This window comes from Gymnogyps californianus, chromosome 16, assembly GCF_018139145.2.
Source record: "Gymnogyps californianus isolate 813 chromosome 16, ASM1813914v2, whole genome shotgun sequence".
Classification (NCBI taxonomy): domain Eukaryota; kingdom Metazoa; phylum Chordata; class Aves; order Accipitriformes; family Cathartidae; genus Gymnogyps; species Gymnogyps californianus.
In genome coordinates, this window is record NC_059486.1 from 6,571,417 (window position 1) to 6,588,091 (window position 16,675).

Consider the following 16,675-nt stretch of genomic DNA (forward strand, 5'->3'; position numbering starts at 1 on the left):
TCTCTTGGAAGAAAGCCAAAGCTTACTCAACTCTCTTTTCCTCAGGTCTGCCACTCAGCCCACTAACCTATCCCCATTTTCCACCCACACTGAAAAAGCCATAAAATTTCCAAACTTGTCTGGAGAGCTTAATCCTAAATTCAGCTCATTGTCTTATAAGAGACCAGACATGAAACCAATACCAACGCTTAAGAGTTCTCATGATATCTCAAAGCAGGTGAAGACCATTATTGTCAGATTCCTAGCATGCAACAATGCTGATAGGGAGCACTGACAGATATGGGGCAGCAAGAGACCGAATTCACATGCAGTGGCAGTCCAGGAGAGTATACTGAATTCAGAGGAGCAGTAAACTTAGACACTGGTTTTCCAGGCCAGTCAGGGGAGGGTTGGTATTAGAGGACCCAAGGGTAATCCTCAGATTACCCTTCAACACACTCACAGGGAGCAAATGTCACTTTGCATGGTGAAGCATGCCAGCCAGGGAGCATGCTTTATGTTTCATGTTAATGAGTATTAGCATGGAACCCAACTTCCTTCCCCTCCCTATTTTTGATATAATTAAGGACTAGAATGAGCATTTCGTTTCAGTCTACAACAGCAACAGACCACAGCACTGCAGAATAACAGGAAAGGGAGAGAAAGAAGAAAAAAAAATCCAGGTGGTAGACACTTACTGCTCTGGCCACTGCATGAAATGAAGGCTTGAGTGCACATTTTTGCCTGATTGCATAGCTGTCTCTGCTACCCATCTAATCTGCTTAGAAAACTGGTTTTGAAGGATATGGTTCAGACATACCACTCGCATCGGGGCGGGGGGGGGGGGGGCAGTGCTGCAGCTGCAAAAGATAAAATAGAGACAACTAATTTTCTCAGAGGTTGCAACACAACCTCTCCCCCTCCTCCACATGCAGTCACTGCACTGGCAGGATAAGCTGGAGATTCTCCAGCGTAAGCAAGAAGGCACAATAAGGTGTGCAGGCCCTTCTCCACCCCGATACCCACAGCCCTTGGGGGTACCACAGAAAGCAAAGGCTGACAGCCCAGCCGCTCAAAGGGAGGTGGTGACATTCCTCCGCCTGCTCATTCCAATTGCGTTACCATTTTTCGGAGGGGGATGTGAGAAACGCACATTGCTAGATGTTATGCTGAGACAATAATGAGCGTAAGAGTTGCAGACTCCTGTTGTACCAATTGGTGGCTGGGTTCTGAATTCTCATTGTGTGATCCGATTTCTCCTGTCATCCAAGCCATTTTGCAAACTCCAAGCATACGTTCGTTTAAGCCATGTGTCCTGAAATCTAAACAGCTGAAGGGGATGGGAGGGGTAGGGAGAAAGGAGAACCACTGGATTTCTGGTGACAGTGTCTAAAATACACATTTGCACAAGGAAGTCTCACTTTAGATAGTCACTTAGCAAAACAACTACAGCTGCTGACAGGCAAGAGGTACAGTTTCAAGCGACCATCAGACATAAAATAGGCCAAATAAATTACTGCAGTCTAAAGGGAGTGGGTGCGTGTGCTCCCACAAATGTAACAGAGATAGCAAATGGATTACCAATGGGTGACCCAATGTCAAGATTAGCAGTTCTCATTTCAGTTACACTGTAGCAATGACATTACCTAAGATCTAGCAGAAGTGAAACTGAAATCAGAGTCCGACCCAGGATGTCAGGGAGGCAGCTGCTTTAGTTTTTTAATGCCTAGAATTTCAACCCAGTTTGGTTTGTTTCGGGAGTCTAAGCTGTCTTTGGCAGAAGGACTAGCAGCCTTTGCCAGCTGCCACGTGATCTGCAAGGATGTTTTCTAAATGGAATTGGGGTTTTTGGGTTTTGTTTTTTTTTTTTGAGGTGGGGATGGGGGAGAGGAGTTGGGGGTTGTTTGTGATGAAGGCAGACAGCATGAGAAGTATATTGGCATTTTTTGTCCCTTTCCTCAAAGGTATTTTTTTCCTTTATTTCCCTTCCCTGCCCATATGTACACTTACCCTCTCCTCTGTGCTCTCCTACATGTAGACCCATCTGTTCTTTGAAAGTATCAAGAATGTCAGTTCTGGTCTTTGTGGGGTCTTTGAGGAGACATTGTGTGAGTGCTTACTCCCTGACTGAAGTAAAATACAAGGGTTTTTTTTACACGTATATAAATAATTTAAGCTTTCCAAATATTAATTGCGTACGGAAATTAAACATCTGCTAACAATAAAGTCCCCATACAAATGAGAAGATAGTTTCAGTCTGACTAAAATGGTTTCCCTTGCTAATTGCTAAGAATACCATTTTCTTCTCTTTTACAATGGCAATTTCATTAGTTCTCCACTTATCAAAATATTTCAGTCCTTTCTCTGTCATGAGAGAGAGGAAAAGGTCCAGTTCTCATCTCCAACTCAACTTTCAAGGTCCTGCAAAACCAAGTGAGAAACTGGCAGTTACGACTAGCCACGAAAATTTCTCAGGGCAGAGACTGACTACGTGGGTTGCAGAGTCCACCTGCACACCTTCTCTCCCCACATCGCCCACAGTCCCCCAGGAGTCTGCCAAATTTTCACAAGTATTATAGTACAGACTACATCTGACTGTGGCAACTAGGTACTGCAAGTGCAAAGAGGAGCTGAAATGCTGATAACGCGAGAATGCTTAGAATAGCTGATGCCAGGGGGAGAGAAGGGGGCCACCAGCTGAATTTGCATCACACAAGGAAATAAGTTAGTTGGGTGAAAGCCCCCATATGGCTGCTTGGGAACATAGAGCTAAAAGGGCTTTCGCTGCTTGGAGAACTGCAGATCTCCTCCAGCTTCTCATCCCACTGTGCAACTTGGTAGAGAAATGTAAAGAAAAAATTCCAAAACTGCACAGTATTTTATTATACAGGAAAAGCAACTAGTCCTTTGCATGAGTATGTTTTCTGCATTCAAGAATCTCAAAGCACTTAGCTACAGTACTTGCCCTCATATCCACTTAAGGGATGAAAGGCCAGGCCTAGCTCGCTCAAGGTTAAATAGCAAGTTCAGCAGCAAAAGATGACTAGGACTCAGTTACATCCAAATCCCATTCAATCATTCTACCCATTAGATTGAAGAGATGTTGAACACCCTCATGGCGTCGAGAATGACTAATGCCCTCGCAGGTCAGCCTGTGATAGAGAACTGGGAACTCGCACTTCTCCTTCCTCTGCCTCCCACTCCAATATTGTTCCAAAGCCCACATGATGAGATTTTCCCAATCAGCAATTAAATAGTTAATGCCTACATTACAGCAAATGGAACAGGAGTTGCTGCAGGGAAGGTATGCAGAGGGAAGGAGAAAAGAGACAGCAAGGAGGAAGAGCCAGGCAGAGAAACAATCCTGAAGGAAAGCCGTTTTCCCACTAAAAGGAGTGATTAGTTGACTAGACAACGTAACGCTTAAGATTTTGTCTAGACTAGGATAAAATACTATATTGTTGAAGGCGTTTGAGAGGCATAGTGTAGGTAAGGCTCACAGCCTTTGAGCGTGTGGTAGCCAAGATAGAGACTAATTAGGACGTGTTCACTAACACGTCTTAATGTTCCACTTTTAAATCCTTGCCCAAGAACTCAAGCCTATGCAAAGCAAAGGTCTCTGATGTTGTCCTAATGATTATAAAAGCAAAGGTACGACACAGTGCAAAGAAATCAGAATGTCAAGGAATTGCTGAAGTCTCACATCCAGCATTTTTCATACGCTCATTGAACACCTATGAACATTTGCATCTTAAAATATTCACTAGCATTTTACTGGACAACCTGCTATGACATTTTTCCTCTAAAAATCTAATCAAAGCTCCAAATGCCAATAGGAAAAGAAAACCACAGGCTAACAGCCTACACTGTTGTGAAACTTCTCCTTTTGCTCCAGTGTTTGCTCAGGCACATCTGGGAAGGAGAGGGTGGGGGGAAAAGAAGAGAGGACTAAGAAAAGTGTGCCCAGGGCCTTAGCAACACCATCATTTTGATAATCCATTACCAGATTTGTAATTAAAATCAAGTCCCACCTCACTAGGGCAGCCTGATGCATCCACAGCGAACTTGTTCAGAGAGTTGTTACAATAAATACCAGGAGAATTACGAATGTTGTAGCTTCTTCTTAACCCTTCCAGCAGTATTTCAGGAACCTCCTGTCAGTTTGAAAGACTGATCATTTTTCTCTCAGCTTGTTGCAGGCTCTAGGTGTGCCCCTAACCAAATAGGCTTGCCACTTAAAAGCTTAATTGCACCTGTGGCTTAAACCTTATCCCAGACAGCACTCGGGAGCATTTGGATTTGGGCGTTTCAGGTGTGGGACTGAGGCCTGCACTCACAAACAGAGCTAGGCAAGTCAGAATAGGAACCCCTGGTAAAAGCAGACTCTGTACGCCAGGGAGCAAGGGATGGGGAAGAAAGAAGTGCTTTTTCAATTCTGATCACATTTAACTGTATTTACATTTCCACAGTTGGGTTTGAGTAATGTCCACCTCCTTGTTTGTGACTGAGGGCAGGTTTCACAGTCTCAGATTTCTTTTCCACAACAAAAAGATCAAAGTTTGAGCCACTTGTGCAACTTAGGTGTTTACAGTGAACTGGTCTAATCGCATGGCAAGCCCTCCCTCCTGTTATCAGTCTCACACTGAGCCAAGCTCCTTCATTCCATATACACCAGGAAAGACTGAGAGTAGAGAGCCCACGTCTGGTGTGGATTATAACCCACCATCCCCTCTGTCTACTCTTATACAGGAATTAAAATACAGCGTGCTAGGGAAAGACTTAACATGTTCAAGTAAAATTCATTCAGGGTCTTTTCTGCAGGGCTGACAAGCTGTTTCCAGGTTGTATTTTTAAAGAGGCTTTCTAAAAAGCAAGCGAACACTGTTTGAAGAACCACAATGAAAGAGTAGGTTCCCTTCACTCACCTTCTCAGTATTGCCTAGGTAGTACAGGCTCATAACGCATCTTATTGCCAAAGGAAACCTCTGCTGCCTTTTCAAAAGTTACTGGTGAAGGAAAGATAAAGAAATACGGCACAATAGGATTCCATGCAGGCAAGCTTCCACGTTCCTAATCTCATTCTGTGTCATGCAAGGACACACAAACTTTCTGGGTCTCAGTTTGGTAAGCTATGAAATGGAGCTAAATTTTAGGGTTTTGTGAATTTGTTTTAATTAATAATTGCAAAGCGCACATCTTCAAATGGAAGGTATCATATAAATATTAACAAGCTCTGACTACTGGCAGTATGTGTGTCTCTTAGGAATCGTAAGCACCATGGATGGATCAAAGAGGACATGTAGCTCTAAGAGACAGAGTGGTGGGAGTTGGCTCTGTGTTTAACTGTATTTTAAAGTAGGTCCTCAAGACTGTTGTGGATGTTCCCTATCAAGTTACAGCAGCTTTCAATTAAAATTACATTTTATCCTTAGGCAAAATTCCACAGTGTACCTTTTAATATTAGCAGGGCACATTTTCACTCATGTAGATATTTCTTCTACATACGTGCATTACTAGATCTTTGTAAATAGGGGTCAAACCAACTGGGAAATAGGGATTTTACCTTCATTTTCATCTAAATAAATACCCCTTACTTAGTTACATTACCGAAAAACTTCCTTCTCTACTGGCGATGCTGTGACAAGAAGTAGGATGAGGACATGGCAGCTGTTTGCTTCACAATGTTCATAGATCAGTCTGGCAACACTTCAGACATGGAGCTGTCCTTTGAATGAATATGGCAGAAAATGCCACATGGTAAAGGTGCTGCTTCTGTTCTCCTGAGCAGTCATCTCCCAAGCACTAGCAGCACAAAACATGGCTACGGGCAGGCTTGAGAGAGGTCTGAGCCCCTGATCGGGCTCTGAGTGGGTATGTTGGTGCAGTGAGAAGGGCAGCATTGCAGCGTGGCCTCCAGAGCCCCAGAGCCGGCTGCCCTGCTGGGCAGGCACGCTGGGGAGGAGGCTTGCAGCCTCCTCAGGAATGCAGGATGGCCGCAGGCCTCAGGAGTGTTTTCCAAAGAGGTGCTTACATTTGCTTCTCTTAGAGTCCAGCAAACCTGTGCTTTTTTGTTGTTGGGGGGGTGGTGGGGAACGAGGAAGAGTTGCTTTGTTGGGGTTTTTTAAACAACATCAGAAGACAACAGGGAGCAGGGACCAAAGATCTTTCTTCCCCTGAGGAAAATTCAGTCTCATCAGCTGCCTTCTCACCTCTCTCAAGCTGTAAGACCCCATGGCCAGCTTTCTGCTCACTTCTTGGCAGCCAGGGCGTCCTAGATACTTTGTGAGCCTGATACGTGGCCAGACAGGGAGACTACAGCATCTTGCCTCCTTTGTGGGGGCTGCGTTTCGTTTCCTCAACAGAGTCAGAGTGATGGCCCTCTGTCCTGCTCACCTCAGGCACATCTCCATAAGCTCTGCTTTCTGCAGTTGTTGCTAAGGCAGTGCTGTAGCTGCCTCCGGTTTTGTCTACACTGGGGCAACTGGAACTGATTGCTTAGTGCTGGTAGCAAGAACAAAAATCAAATGGCATAGGCACACACGGGGTCATTGTAATTGTGTCCCTGAGCTGCTCGGAGGGAGTACAGCAAAGAGATGGCATTAAGAATCCTTATCACTTCTTTGGCAAAAGAGGGAGAAATTTGGAAGATGCTCAGGACAGGCAACATCTTGATAGCTAGAAAAAAAAAATGCCCCAGAAATGAATTTCCTCATGGGGTGCCAATAAAAGATGGGCTGTTCACAACATACGGTGAGTGGTGGCCAAAACAATGGTCTAATAACTTGGATCTACTTGCTGTGTTCAGTGCTAAAAGATAAGACAGAAAACATAACTGTGTTTTGATACTAAATAACATAAATCTGGCCACAGTGCCAACAATTTTTAGGCAAGGAACCATGAACCCAAACCAGAGGGATGGGAAGTTAATTTCTTCCCCTGGCCACACCAGGGAATTTTACACCTCTCTATGAATAATGTTTTTATAGCAAACCCAGGCATCAGTCCTAGCAAATACCTCTCTGTAAACTCTAGCCCAAAAGAATCACTTTGGAAAAGGTCATACCACCTCCTGTTCCCAGAATTAAGTTAATTAGCACTTGTCCCTCTCTGTGTAAGGTCAGGGATCCTCCCACAAAGGAGGTACACAACCAGATTGTTAAAAGATGTACATATGCCCTCTTAAGTAAACAGGCTTCTTTGTAGTATCACTAAGATTCCCTCTGGTCATCTCTGTAGAAGAACTCTCAATGGGAAGGGAAGCAGACTGGGAGATTAGCGTAACCAGTGCTTTGCCAGGTATGAGGAGCACAGTACAGCTCAATAGGCATGCTGGTATTTTAGTACTAGGTAGCGATCTCTCTCCATCTGGATGACTTCTATCAGGTTCAGCATCAGCCTTTCATGCAGAATGAAATATTTGAACTATGGAAATGTTTTCTTATTGAATTTGAAAGATTTGCAGTGCATTTTCCCCTCTGACACACTTTGTTTCTTCTTACTCCATCTAGGCATTTGTGCTATATATATTATTGAAGTATTTCACTTCCCCTCCATGTGACCAGCTACGTGCATTGAGAGAAAATAAATCCAGGTAAGACCTGCTATCAGTTATATCTGGGTGCAACTGAAGTTTGATCAGCAATGAAGGTCAACACGCTGTTCTGTATTTTCTGTCCACAAAAAAGTTACACAGTTCACATACTGAAAGAAGGAAAAAATAGCCTAGCCCATACAGTTCTTGGGCACAGAAACATTGTCACAGGTTGCCTGCCACAGTACTTACTGCTGGTTTACAACAGTAGTTTAAAAACAGAAACCCAAACCCAGGTGTTTAATTACAGACATGTCCATCCTAATCTAACTCTAACATAGCATAAACTATGTAGGATGCTAAACTCTACTTCTTAAGCTAGGAGCCTTTCTGACAGACAGCATGACTGCTTGCTCTGAGCACAGCCTCGAACCTGCCAAGCAAGAAAGGTTTACACCAAGGAGGACAGGCCTCCATTCCCTGGGCAGAACAGTGCTTTGCAGGCCCATAAAAAAGGGTCCAGAGACTATTTGTGTCAATATTACAAACCACAAACCACAGCTAGCCCTCCCTCTGAAGCACTTGCATGCTGCTCCTTGCAAAGCTGAAGCAAGATATTTTGGCATCCAGATCGTCGCCTTTGGGGGCCCACCCATCCCTTTTGGTCTCTTTCCATTCCTTATCGCAGACTTGCAGACCCTCTCCCTGGGCAGCAGCAGAAACTGGGGCATATTTGCCTCCGCATTTGGCACCCTTCTGTTTCACCATCTCCCTGTTCTTCTGACCTAGGGTGCAGCTTACCCATCCTGCTGGATTCTCTGATACCAAAAGTGGGGTAGTATGTAGAGAATCACATGTAAGAAATGTGAAACTGGCAACTCTGGCATTTGAAACAGAATGAGAATTCAGGATGCACTTGGCATTTCAGCCTTAAAATTTAAAATAAACAAGGCAAAACTGAACTGTAGCGAAAGAATGGCTTATGGGCAGCTCAGACTTGTCCTAGACTTTCAAGCCAGTCATTTCCCATAAATACTCATAATTTTAAACATAAGAAAGGGGGAGAGGAGACAAAACAAACTGAGTCAACTGCTTACTGCCTTTCTGATTCAGAGTCCTCAGCAGATGTAAGACAGAAAATTATTCTATGAAAAAGTTCCTTTTTATGTATCTGGGACAGCCCCCAAAATTTTTACCAGAGGGGAAGAAGAGGACAAGAACTAAACTGCGAACTTGTCCGCACCCTAGCAGGAATTCACCCATTTTTCACCTCCCACAGGTATCATTAGCATGCTACTGAGAGCAGAAAAAAAAGCAGCTAAGATCAAACACAAGCTAGTAACAAAGCTCTTCCTCTTGTCATCCTGCAATGGGCCAGAATTTCTGGCTGCAGCTAGTCTTTTCCTGAAAGGCTGGGTTAGTTCAGAATCCCTTTTAAAAGAAGTGCCACACTATGAACGTGCTACAGCTGCGACACAGAAAGTGCAGAAGGCAGGAAGTCTGACGTTCACACCAACCTCAGCCCCTTCACTCACACCTCTTTTCAAATAGCTTTAGCACATGGAGCCCACATTTTCACATTCTCAGAACTAGCTTTATCTATCACATTGCAAGTTTAAGAGATTTTTTTTAAATTGTACAAGTCCCTCTTTCCACATTCAAAGACTCACTCCACTGAGAGAAACTTTTAAATTGTTTTTATAAACTGTTCTGCTCTCCAATTTTTGCAATAAGTTGCTACACTGCCTTTTAAAATAATATATGTAATTTTTAAAAACTAAAATACGGATTGAAACACCATACCAACTGTTGTCACAGTCCAAAAATGTCCGGATTTTCAAACTTAAGTCCACCCCTGTGTAAAAGGGCCACACACATGTAGGTGTCAATCAGACTCGGTCGCAAAACAGAGGGACCCAGGCTGAGATTTCAGAATGGCACAGACTTTCCTGGACAGAAAGAAGGTGCCAGTCCTCACCCATCTGGAATAATTTCTGCGTTTTTCAGTGCAGACTTTTGGAATTCGACCTCAAGAAGCCAGGTGCTTGATTTCTGCATCTCCTGCTTTGCAGTGTTTGGTGATAGAAGCAGGAAGACAGGGAAATAAAGAAAAATGTATTATTTACAAGGCTACACCATAATTATACCTAATATTACTGTTGTGACTGTTTTTGCAGGCAACTCAAGAGGTCTGTTCTGTGCCCAGAAATTCTGTAGCTGATCCTGTGCATTTTTATTCTATTCTTTTAAAGAAATATTATCTCCATTCCCCTCCTCTCGGCACCAGGTTTAAAAAAATAACATTGAAAGTATTTGTGGGAAATAGCAAACAAATGGGTAGTAAAGCCTGGAGGTTGCTTGGCAGCAGAAAGCCACATGCAGAAATTAGCTATGGAGAGTAACTAAGGACAACAAAACCCAGCATTGTCCAGCGTTTGGACACCCGGCAAAAGACTGATGATTGAGTGGAAAGAGCCAACCCCACATGATACTGCAAGGTCTCAAGTACTATTTTGAATCAGGTAAACTAATATCTCCTGTACCTGTTCCAAACCACATAGTAGTACATGGTCTCTGATTCTACAAAGTCTGCTGGCTGCCCTCTTCGAAGTAGCATCTGTCTTGGAGAAGATCTTGTATTTTCTCTTGGTCTCTGAAAAAGGATCCCAAAAAAGTGGCAGGGACACACGGTTTTGGAAGCCCTTGCGTGTTTATCTTTACTGATAAGCTTGCAATCTTTGCTGTAAGCCCATCAGCGTGTATCTGCAGCAAAACCTTATTCCAGTCAATGCCTTCCTTGGAACAGGCTTCCTCAGAACTGAGCAATGCATTTAACCCCTTAGTGGCCAATCTAAAGAGGCCTTGGTGTAGAAGACTTCTTCTTCCTGCTCGAAGATGCATCATGTTTTCATACATCTTTAAAAAACAAGCAAGTAAGCCAGCCCTGCTTTGAGACAGCAGCAGTGCAGATTATATACCTACACAGATACTATCAGGGGAATTTACCCTAAAAGAGTTCCATCTCCCCAAACAGCCTCTGGTTCTGTGCAGATCAAAAGTATTGTCCATTTAAAATAAAGGGATGCAGCTGTCTAAATTGCAGGTTGAACATATGAAAATTCATTAAAAGGACTTGTTGAAATTATTCTGTCTAATTGATTGGAGACTGTCAGCAGGAGCTGTTTGGATTCCTAGAACTGGAGAATCCACCATAATTCCAAGACATCTGATCCTTTTCTAGTAGGTTGACTAAACCTGCTCATGCAGCTTTGTTAATACTTGAATTCTCAGTTCATGCACACATATGCATGCCAAGGGCAAATATCCAGAAAGTCACTAGGGATCTCCCAAAGCTGACATGCCAGGAGCTTGGACAGCCTGAAAATTACAAACAAGTGGCTTTTCTCTGACAGCAGGTTCCATTTATTTCCACCCACTTGCTCTTTCCCCATCTCCTTCCTACACCCCTGAGTCAACCTTCACCAGGCGAGTTTCAGTTAAGCATGTGCTTTGCCAGAGGTGTTTTTAAATTATGTTTTTAAAAGTTTATTTATAGTACACACGCACAGTGCACGATACTTTCAGGGCTTCTAGAGACTTCAGCATGTCAGGCATGATTTTGCCAGGTGGAAGGAACATGAATTCATCAGCTGACCCATAGAAAACCATCTCCCCTGTGTCTATCTGCCTCTGTACTCCAACTCAAAGTTGGAGTGAAAGAAAATAATTTTTGCTCTGTTATCTCCTACCCATTGTTCATAACATCCATGATCAACGTACTGGAAATACCAACTGAAAAATTTTAGAGGAAGCTAACTGATCCCCCCCAGCTGATCTTTTGGCAAAACCAGCAGCCCATGAGACAATGCAACAATTCTATGAACAATTTCCCATTAGGGCAAGAGTCAGAAAACAGTCCAATAAACACAACTGGGTGAAACTTGCAGTCAAAGTTCACATGGTCCAGCACTCCTTGCATCTGGCAGGCAGCAAGAATCATTAAGCCGTGTTTGTCCTAAATGGTTATACTTGACCCATGTGACCAGTTTCTCCTTTCATAAGAAAAGTGTAACATGACCACAAGACCATTTCCAAGCAGAAAAGCACATATTTCCAGGAGCAAATTTCTGAGCTCAAGTTCCGACCCTGAAGGATAGTTGTGCTAATGGTTTGGCTTTCCCATCTAAATGCAACACAAGTCGGGTTTTACTGCACAAACCTTTGCTATTGTAGAGAGATCCCACATTCTGCTTCCTGCTCTGTATCTGGCCTGGGCAGTGAACATCCACTGGACAGACCTTTCAAATCAAAAGGTATGTTCATGGCTGGTTTTAGGATGAGTTTAACTTTCCCTGTTCTGAAATGACGCAAGTTGCTGAAATATTGTTTCCTCAGCAGCACAGGAAATAAAACCAGAGCAAGTTACTCAGAGTAATGGCTCAGAAACCTCAATATTAGGAGGTGGCACAGAGGCGTTCTGAGAGGAGAAGAAAAGGATGTGGTAGACAATTTGCTAATGCCCAGAAACTCTCCCTCTGAAAAAGCGAGCTGCACGCCAGAATGCCTCAGGACAGGGATGAGTCCATTGCTCTTTCCACAAGAGCAGCTTTTTCTAAATAAAGAAGTCTTTACACGCAAGACTTGGGAAACTTAATTCAGATTAACTAAAGTTGTGAATTTAAAGTGAATTAGCTAAACCACATTATATCTCTGTACAGACACACTCATTCAGTATCAAAATGAACTTTAATTTGGTTTATCTCATTTTACTGAATTAAGAGCATTTTAATTCTAGGAGTGCCCATGCAGGGATTAGTGGGTTGAACAAAGGATGAAGTTACATGCTATGCTGGAGTCGAATGTGGCATAGGAAGCCTCCCCACTTCCATGCTAAAGAACGTTCATTTCCCCCCCACTTAAAAATAAGCTAACTAAAATTATAAATTCAATTTTTCTAATTATCCATGCCTACAAATCTCAAGCTGCATTAAAAAAAACCCTACCTCTGGCTCTGCATTTGCCTTTTGTTTCAATCTACCAGAGCATATGTGTTATTTAAAAATTAAAATATCAGAAGGAAAAAGGACATTGATATCATTAAAACTGGGAAAAGACAACAGCACATAACAAACATTCATGGCATTACTTCACATACAGAAAAGACAGACACCAGATCCCAGCTACATCTGTGCAACAGTCTGCTTATGGACTTGGATCTAGATTTGGCCTCCACCATTTCCATGAGCTGCTAGTCTGACCACCTAACAGAGAGGCTAGTTCTCAAGTTTTAGAAGTGAGATTGTTGTGCTGTTTGTAAGCAACTGGGTATGTTTCCAGCTTACCTAAGCAGTACAGACCTCTTACAGCTTCATCAAGGGCCATACAACATCACAACTCAGCTAGTTGCACGGACACAACATTTTTTCATCAAAAAAGCTCAGCAAAAATCATTTTACAGAGGAGAAATGGCAAGTAACGGTAAATTTCTAGCTGCCGTTTAGGAAAAGAGACTTAACCTCTCCGCTTCAGTTTACCTAGGATTGCTGGAAGAGCTTGCTGCAAATCAGAACCATAGACTATAGAAGTCCAGCTAGTGCAAGGGAGACTGACGAACTCCTTGAAGTGAGATCAGCCTGGTAACTGTGGTTACTAAATAGGCTGAACCCAAAAGATCTTCCCCCACAGAATACGTGCTACTTTCCATGCCACCCCTTTTTGAGTAGGAGAGGAAGGAAAAAAAGGATAAAGAATTTTTATTATAGATTTTAAGTAAACAACACACTGGCTCCAATGCAATCTTCCACAAGAAGGAAAACCAACTTCTCAAGCAAGTCAAGATTGTTAAACAGGAGACAGATGAAAGCATTGCCTCAGAATGCAAGGAAATCCCAGGCTGGCTGGTTGGGAAAGAATTAGCAATACATAACTAAAAAAGCACTTTCCCCTTCCTCATCCCCAAGGTGAACACAGGTCCTGCATAATATTGACTTCTACATCAGCACCAGAGAATGAAGCTATTGCTTGAGGTCTTTCTCATTTCTAGCCAGTCCTCTCTCCCTCTTGCTTTCAGTTGCTGGAGGCTATTTCACACCAGTTACCAGCAATGTTCCTATGCGGCAGGACATGCTGTTCATATGTGCAGCTTGTGATGAAAGATTTAGCTACTGGAGAACACCAGGAGAGAAGGAACTAGATAGTAGTTCTTACCTTGACTCGCAATAGATGTTCAGTGGTCCCTTACTGGTGGCCTTGATTGAGCACCAATGGAGCCAACCCTCCTGCTCTTGTGTTTAGAAGGGAGGAGTAGGGAAGAGCTCAGATCACACCTCACTGAACAGAGCAAATCCTGTCATTTGGTAATATCGCCTGGAACACAGTCTCTCAGGATCGTCTCCAGGAAGAGCTACTGAAAGACCAGGAACATCTAGTATATTCATCAGGCCTAACACACAGGGAAGACATGAGACACAGCACGAAGCCGTGCACAGTGTAGAAAGACTTCTATACAGGTAGAAGTAGAAGGGACTGGGAGCAGAGGATAGAGGTATGCAAAATGGAGCACTACAGAAAAAGCACACAGGAAAACACAGTTTATGCCTTTAGGACAAGAGAGGGGCTGCTCACAACAGGCAATCGAGAAAAGCCAGCAGACAATCAAATCTAGCAAACAAAATAAACAGGAGATGTGAATGACAGCTGCCCAGAGCGATCGCTGGTCTACAGGCAACAATATCAGCGACACACTCTGGAGCAATACCACACCTTGCTATCTGGGTCCCTCCAAAAGTTCGAGATGGGGACCACTCAAACACAGTGCGCGGTGGTGCAGCTGACCTGTGGAGTTCCTTGGTCCCCAATTCCAAGAGGCAGGGAGTCAGCAAGAATGGCTTAAGTGCAAGTATGTTGTATATGATAGAGAATACCAAGCTACAGAGAACGCTCATGTAAAGACTAGAAACTCTCTCGCCTTAGGGCATAAGCCAACCACTAATTTCCTCTATGGGCAAGTTATTCCATAGTTGTTTGTTTTAGGAGTTCTTATACCTTTCCCTCAAGCATCTGGTGTTTGCCTCTCTTGGAGAAAGGATGCCAGACTAGACAGACAGATCATGGCTTCTTTCTGGTGTGGCGATTACTGCATTCTGCCCTGTTCCCCCCCTGGAAGGGGGAGAACACACTGGGGAAAGTGAGGAAAGTTAGATGGCAAGTTCCAATAACACACGGCCCCATTAAATAGCCTTCCCTCTCCATCTGGCCCTGCACAGTCATGCCAGCAGCATGCCAGGAGCACACAGCAGCACAACTTGGCCCTTTGCATTCTCAGAGTCCTGTGTTCCACTGCAGAATTTGGGAACAAAGCTGAGCAGGGCTCGGCTCTCACCCTGGAAGTCCTCACGCATGCAAGAAGCAGGATGTTCCCATGCAAGTAAATATGTTACAAAACCAGGGGACAGAGCAGAATTGTGGTCTGCAGCCCAAGTTAATACAAAATGCAATATTTAAAAAAAAAACAGATCGCACCAGACACAATGGTCCTTCCCCATCAGGCTAAATCAGTCGTTGTCCTATAGGATATGTGCCTCTAGAGCTAAAAAAAAGCAAAACACATCAAAGTTTACCTGCAAAACCAATTCCCTGCAACCTTTGAGTAAGTCAACCCACTTCAAGCAGAATAGTAAGTACCTGTATCAGCCTATGAACTAGGGGCTTGGGATAGCATTTATACTTAAAATGGGCATTTGGCAAGGCCTCTTTCTTCCTTCTCTGGAGCCAGAAGGCTCCCAAGCTCCCCAAGACAACTGTAATCTGGGGAAACTTAGACCTGCCTTTCTACCTAAAAATTCTTCTCTCTGTTGACTTTGGCTCTGTGCCAGTTTAGCCTTCAATTCCAGGTCTCCCAATCTGTGTGTCAGCAGAAATTGCTAGTAGATATCTGTTCAGATTAGCTGACCAGACACTATCTCACTTGTGACCTGCTTCATGGATACCCTTCTTGAAAGCAGCCACTGCTGCTGCATTTATCCACTGAAGCCCTCATTTCCTTACTGCCCATCTGCTGCAGGGGAGGCAGAGCCACACAGAGAAGACACAAATAACTGACAGGGAAGACCTTGCCACACCAAACAATAAAAGCCAGGAAATCCAGAGCCTACACCTACCTAATGAATTTGTGCTGGTTTTTAAAAGCAGAAGAAGAATGTGGATAAGCAAACACAGATACAGTTGGATGACTTATCTAAGTTTAGACAAGCAGTATCTAAATAATGCTATTTTAACTTATTACTGTAACAAATACGAGAATTGATTTAATAACCTAATGTTGGTTTTGGACAGTAGAGGTCTGCATCAATGGACCAAGACACTAATTATATTATCTTATCAAATCAGTGTATAATAATAGAACTTTTCTATGCATTGATGGAACTAGGCTTAGCTCTGCATCAGAAAATAATCCCTGAAAGACAGAGAATGAGATGGTATTTAGCAGGAACTCCTTCTGACTGGGTGCATAGTCATTATTTTCTTTCATTTTCAAAATATTACTAAATATTATCTTTAAGGTATCGCATAACAAGAAATTTCCTCTGATAATCTTTTATTGCTTGTTATTTAACCTCCCTCTATCTTTCTGAGAGGTAGTCAATATAATTCTCCAAAAGACTTAAGTAAAAGGGAAAGAACTACTGGTACATATGCAGATCCATTCATTGTAAGCCTACAATAAAGCTTTTTCCATCAAGGTACAAGCAAAATGACTTGCTGACATTAACTGGCAAGTACTTTGCATTCATATGGTATCTTTCATCTACAGACTTCAAAGCATCTGACAGGAGGCAGGCAGGCGTTGTTTCTTCATCCACCCAAGGAAGAAGCTGAAGCACAAAGTGGCAAGTTCTCCCAGAGAAGGTAAAACCATTAGCAGAAATCTAAATTAACGGATTCCCAGTCCTTAAAAATGAACTACTTTGCTCCCAGTACAAATTACATGTGCACCAGAGAGCAGAACCGCCACTCACCCACACCCCTCTGAGAATTGCTAGGGATTCTTTAAGAATTTAAATTTCATTCTCGAGAAACTAAACAAACATGGAACACAAGCATACTCTTCTACACACAGGGAAATGATGGGGATCTGAAACCAATCCAAATCTTAAGTTCTGTAGC